The sequence below is a fragment of the Ctenopharyngodon idella genome, chromosome 19 (assembly GCF_019924925.1).
Source record: "Ctenopharyngodon idella isolate HZGC_01 chromosome 19, HZGC01, whole genome shotgun sequence".
Classification (NCBI taxonomy): domain Eukaryota; kingdom Metazoa; phylum Chordata; class Actinopteri; order Cypriniformes; family Xenocyprididae; genus Ctenopharyngodon; species Ctenopharyngodon idella.
This window is the reverse complement of record NC_067238.1, coordinates 4,732,224-4,738,876: the sequence shown is the minus strand read 5'-3', so window position 1 is coordinate 4,738,876 and position 6,653 is coordinate 4,732,224. Positions and strand designations below refer to the sequence as shown.

The 6,653-nt window shown below is 39.4% G+C and overlaps 1 protein-coding gene across 1 annotated transcript in view; it reads right to left on the bottom strand.

The window, feature by feature from the left end:
* rpl15 (ribosomal protein L15) overlaps nucleotides 1-6,653 on the bottom strand; it is a 146,926-nt gene that overhangs the window by 32,333 nt on the left and 107,940 nt on the right. The gene's annotated exons all lie outside the window — the stretch shown is intronic.

The following is a 6,653-nucleotide window of genomic DNA, read 5'->3' as shown; positions in this document are numbered from 1 at the left end:
TTTTATATTTACATCAAGTGACTATTCAACACAGTACCAAACTTGTTTATCATTCAACAGTAAACAAAAATATCCTTAAAATCCCAGTGTAGGCTATTCATACAGTATTACCAATAATGGCATATAGGCCCAACAATTTGTAAATGTATTAATATGATAGAGGCCGAACAAAAAAATTTGACAACTTTGGTTTCTAACTGTCTCTTGAATATGGATGATTTCATGCTCTTGGCAGAAAAATTCAACAAAACACATTGTGGCTGAACAAACCTAATTTATCATGGCTACCAGTGAAGGAGTAAAGTTATTTTCCATAGTTTGACCGGATAAATGGCCTGTGAAAAATATAGGAAGTGATGAGCCTGTTTATTTTGCCTAATTTTTATGATTATGCTTATATGGTTAGTTGTTTTATTATTTGCTTTTGCCATGGTTGATGACCATCAGAACAGGCCTGCGACCCATTTTTCGTCTATTTAGGGCCTTGTATCTTATGTGTGAAAAATGTTCCTCTCTGGTGTTACAAGAAGATCTGAGGGTCACATGTGTGATGTAATATTGGTTGAGTAAAATGTGCGGTCAAGTTCCTTCCTTCTTCCAGGCAACCCCCTGTTATATAGGAAACCCCCTATTATTCCATCTTAGATCTTTGCATAAAAACACACCCTCCTCACATTTGGAAAGGGGAAGGTGAGCCGATCTACTTCCTGTCTGTCTGCTTTACAGACTCTCAATGTGATGTTGCATGGTGTATTCAGTGCAGCATGAGGTCATGTGGCATACAGGGAAACAGCAGCGTGCAGCGAGAAATCTTTCTTGATGACTTTTATTGATGTGGGCAGATTGTCTGCTAGCAAGCAGCAGTCAGACTATCACTGAGTTACACTCAACAACCGATGCCACATACACACTTAAAGTCAATAAGAGATTCTTTAATTGCCATTTAAAAGTGTTGTTTTGACTCTAAAAAACCCTAGAAAGAGGGAATGACTTCATACATCGCTAGATGTTCTGGTTATGGTCAAATTGGAATATTAGGTCATATTGCAAACAGTGCAGTACACTATATACTGAATACTGCATGTTTATATTGTCATGTTTAATGCATGTATTCATAATGTTTATTTTTAATGATGTACTAAGGTGTACATTGCACCATGTTCAAACTTTCTCAAATAAAGACACCTATAGTCTCTGAGTGCCTGAAAATGACAGGGAACTGTATAGATTGGGGAATAGCTGTGCAAAGAGAATAAATCTGAATGCGTTTTCTAGAGTACTTGAAAATCCATCTCAGTTCTAAAAGTTCTTACATGTTTTTTTTTTTTTCCACTTTCTTTTTTCCATTATTTATTTTCAGAAGCAGAAATGACAGTGAGTGGGAAAAAGATGGGCCTGGTGTCAGGATTTAAATTTTCTTTTATCATGTCATTTGAAAATGTAACCGTCAGTAATTATTTTTCTCTCTTCAAACCCACAGTTCCAGGGCCTTCTATCCTGTCACATTAAGGTTGGTATTCATATACTTAATTTGAACATAATGTGGTGTGGTAGGAATTTCAATAGTTAACAGTCAATATTTTTGTACATTGTGCCCAAAAAAAAAAAAAAAAAAAAAAAAAAAAAAAGTAATTTTTACAGTTACAAATACATTTGAAATATTTATCTTGACAAGGCCAGTGTAAATATAAAAATAAAACTACATGAAATGAGGTTGTTTTCATTTCAACAAAAGCCAAATTAAGCAAAATGTGATATTTTTGTTCTATATCCTACTGCAATGTAATGGAGCTGCATATTGTCTGTAGGCTATATGATATTAAATGCAAAAAAAAAAAAAAAAAAGTTCATTATTAAAAAGGAAAATTAGGCACATTACACAAAAGTTCAATGTGATTTTCTTGTAATGGTGATATTATGGAATATATACACACATATTCACAATTGTTGCTTTGCAACAACTGCATTTGTGGTATGATGGTTGTGTCATGAACATTCACAAAGTTGCTCATAACAATAGCATTGTGGTTTTGATACCCGTCATATCGAAAGGTGGATGGAAAATATTAACAAGCCACAGAGCACCACTGACAAGACTATTAGTCTGGTTAAATATGAGGTAAACCATTCATTTACTGAAGGAAAGTTTTAACCGTGGTAATTAACAGCAAATGTGAAACAGGCAGGCCTAACAGCAGTCAAACAGAACAAACACTTATTAAAATATGAACGATGTATTCTCACAATGTGCGCTTACAATAAACAGTATTGCATGAGATGAACGATTGGTTGTATGACAAATATTTTAAAAGGAAAAAGCAAACAAACAAACAAACAAACAAAAAAAAAAGATCAATTATACCAAAAAAACAAAATGAGTATGTTTCATGAAGTGAATGTCACAAAAAAAAAATAGCCATGTCATTTCACTACAAATTCCAGTTACATTAAGTTACATTTTGTTTTAAATGTAAAATAAGTTTTACATTTTATACTATCAATATTTTTTGATTAGGCACATAATTTTAAATCACAATAAGCACAACTCTACCAAATTCTCATTACACTAATGCATTCATCTTTTATTTGTTTTTTTGCACATTTGTTAATGTTAATTAGAATTTGAAATGGAAATGTGTGGTCACCAATATCACACACACACACACACACACACACACACACACACACACACACACACACAAAAAAAAAAGTCCTAAAAATGTCTTCCCGCGCATGCGTCGTGATGCATTCGTAAGCGCACGTCAGAGGCCCATACGGAAGAGAAGAACGTGTTGAACAAAGTCGCTATTTTTATTTTGTTTGCGCACAAAAAGTATTCTTGTCGCTTCATAAAATTATTGTAGAATCACTGTAGTCACGTTGACTGTTTTAACGACGTCTTTTAGTATCTCCCTGGATCTTGAGAGGTTCAGTGACATTGCTGGCAATGGAGGCCTCTTTGAGCCATCGGATTTTATCAAAAATATCTTAATCTGTGTTCTGAAGAATTTTTATTTTTGGGTGAACTAACCCTTTAAATTCACCCAATAAACTGACAGTTCCAGCTGGCGATTATATTCCAGCCATAGACGGGAGAGCTGATGAGAAATCTCAATTAAAACACTGGTGGTTGGAGTGTAATTTAGTCATGCTTCCAAATACAATCATGGAAAAAACTATTATAATCAATACATTACAAAAAAATAAAATAAAATAAAGACTAAAGTCCGGGACACACCAAGCCGATGATGGGCCGTGGGGCAGTTTTTGTTCGCCGGCCGACTAAGTTTTCTCAATGTTCCGCACCGTTGGCTGAAGTTGGTCCTCGGCTTTTTTTCTTTTTTTTTTTCCCTCTTTCCCTTTCCGGCCGATTCGACATGTTTGCTGTGTTCGAAATCGCCCCCTATACCCTCATTCACTATTCCCTACATTACTTCACTAATACAGTCCACTACAAGGAGTGAATGAAACGAGTGAGTGAATTCGGACACTGAGTGCACCGGAAGGGCTGCCGATTTCGCGTAGTTTGTGCTGTTGTTTAATAATCTTTTGAAATGTAGCAAACTGGCAGCTCCAGTAGTAATGAATATTTATGTTGTACTAGCATGTTCAAACCCTTTAAACGATTTAATGATCAATTAAAAAGGAATGTATACCTGTATGATAATGCTGGACCAGCGCGGTTTGGAAAATGAATGGATGATTGATTCAGCTGCGGGCGCCATCTCCTGGCGAGACGCGGGAATTCATTCAGCGCGCGACTCTGTGCATTATGGGTATTCTCTAGCCGTTGAGCGTGCATCGGTTGTACACTCGTTATTGCAGTGCACTGTGGGATTGAATGAGTGCACTCAACATCGTCCACTATGGTTTCGGACACCACTACAAATAGCTGTCCCCTCAAATAGTGCCCTATTTAAGGGTATGGGGGCGATTTCGGACACAAACCGTTGAATCGGTGTTGGAGCTCGTCGGTCAGTCAGGCCATCTGATCCTTCTGATTGGCTGTTCATGTACTGCCACCTACTGGTACGGAAAGGCATTTCTTCTTACGCAGGCGCAGAATGAACAGACTACTTGGCCGTCGGGTGTTGAGCATCGGTGTGTCAGGGCAACTTTGGACCCAGACGCTGCCAACGTAAGCCAACCCCGCAGTCTGCTTTCGTCGCCACTAGTTCGTCGGGGTCGGCTGGATGTGTTCCGGGCTTTTAAGCGTCGGCTGACTAAGTGTTCCGTGTGTGTTCTGCACCGTTGGGTCTAGTCGGACGCCGTCAGCATGTAGAATCGGTGTCTGGCCGTCAGGCGCGAGAGAGAATTCTGATTGGCTGTTCAGTTTAGTGAACGAGTCAAAGCGCGAAAATAATAGAAAAACAGTGAGCAAACAAGTCAAGGCGGTACAGACAGAAGGCTCTTCTAATTTTACGTCATGTACCTGAGTGTTCCTGGGTGAATGTTTAATATTAACCTGAGCCGTAGTGGAATATAGAAAGTGGTCAGCTTAAATGATATTCAAAACGGTAAGCATGCGCTGCTTTGTTTACGCATTTGTGTATTTGCCTGCAGTGCCAGTCTCCCATTCTGAATTATGAATATAGCATGCATATTATATAGAAAATATATTATATTATATATTATTATAATATATATATATTATATATGAGAGAGAGAGAGAGAGAGAGAGAGAGAGAGAGAGAGAGAGAGAGAGAGAGAGAGAGAGAGAGAGAACATGGTAGTGTTCTGTATCTTTAAATCTGAGCTGACTATGATCCTAGAGCTTGCTTGTACGTATGTGCTAGTTGGTGCTACAGTGTTGAAGTTTGTACATTGCATGTTGAACTCCTGCATGTCTCATAGTAAAGATACTGTTGTTAAAAAGGATCTTTGCCTTGCCACTCGTCATTCAACATGGTGTCAGAAGTGGTCTGCACCGAATCGTGAAAGCAGCGAGAGAAAATGAGCCAGGAGAAACAATAGAGGCATATGTAAGCGACCTACGAAGCAAGGCAGAGAGTTAAAGGTTTGGAGATTTACAGGCAGAATTGATAAGAGATCGACTCGTGTGTGGGATACGATGGAATGAGAAAACTCCTGTTGCGTGACAATGAGCTAACATTGACAAAAGCCATTGAAATATGCCAAATACATGAACTGACTGACCAGCACACTAAAACACTAGCTGGACCAAAGCACAACTTGACAAATGTGGATAGTGTTCAACAAATGGTAAAAAGAAAACCGTTTCATACTCCCAAACACGGATTAGACAAGTTTGCCCCGCAACAAATTCATAATTGCAGCAATTGTGGAAGCAACCATGAGGCAAAACGGGAGAAATGTACTGCATATGGCCAGTAATGTCACAGGTGCAACAAATGGAACCATTTCCAAAAATGCTGTAAATCAGTGAAAATTCAGTGCACACGAAATCTAAAAAAGATTGTAAATCAAATTGATGTTACCAAAGCTTCAAATAGTAGCAAAGACTCATTCTTTATAGATGGAGTTGCGGAAAAATCATCAAAAGGTGGCCGGAATTGACTCAAAACAGTTAAAGAAAACTGCAAAATCTTGCACAGTGCAAACCAATGGAAAGCCTATCGAACTAAAGATCGACACAGGAGCCTCATGTAACATCATGTCTTTGCAGACATTTGCACAGGTAAAGCAAGATGAAAACCTTCAGGTGTCAAGCCATGTGAAGCTTGTTGCGTATGGTGGAGAGGAGATCCAAACACGGTTGAACCAGCAGTTATCTTGCAATCTGAGTGACCAGACCTACTCTCTACAGTTCTATGTAGTGCAAAAAAAAAAAAAAAAAAAAAAAGGTACAGCCATTGCTCGGACTGTCTTCGGATGGGCCTCATTTCTCAATAATGCAGTCCACCAGGTCAGCGTAAAAGAAAACTTGAGTTTTGCCCAGCAGCTTAACACAGAATATGCAGATCTTTTCCGAGATGAAATAGGAAAGCTTTCTGTAACGTACTGCATGAAACTGGACAAAGAAGCCCAACCTGTCGTCCGTCCAGGACGCAGAATTCCTGGAGCAATGCAACACAAGGTAAAAGCAGAGTTGGAAAGAATGGTCGCTATGAGCGTAAGCACTCCTGTGTCTGAGCCAACCGATTGGGTGTCATCTATGGTGGCGACTCACAAGAAAAACTCAGATGAAATAAGACTCTGATATCAGTGCATTGACCCTAGGGACCTAAACAAGTTCCTAAAATGTCCGCATCACCCCATGCGCACAGTGGAAGAAGTGGCAGGGTGGATGCCAAACTCCACAGTATTCTCTGTGCTTGACGCAAAAAGCTCCTTTTGGCAGATTTCGCTGGATCACAAGTCCTCCCTCCTGACTACGTTCAGTACGCCATTTGGAAGATTCCGATTTCTTAGGATGCCCTTTGGCATTAATTCGGCCAGCGAGGTCTTTCAGCGTGCTATGGAACAGATCTTTGCTGGCTACCCGTGCGCAGTCATAGTCGATGACATCATCATGGGAGGTAATGGCGAGCAGGAACACGATGCAAACCTAAGGAAAGTGTTGGACCGTGCTCGTGAAGTGAACTTGAGACTGAACCCTCAAAAGTGCAAATTCTGCCTTAGTGAGGTGAGCTATGTCGGTCATTTTCACAAGCAAGGGACTACAACCTGAC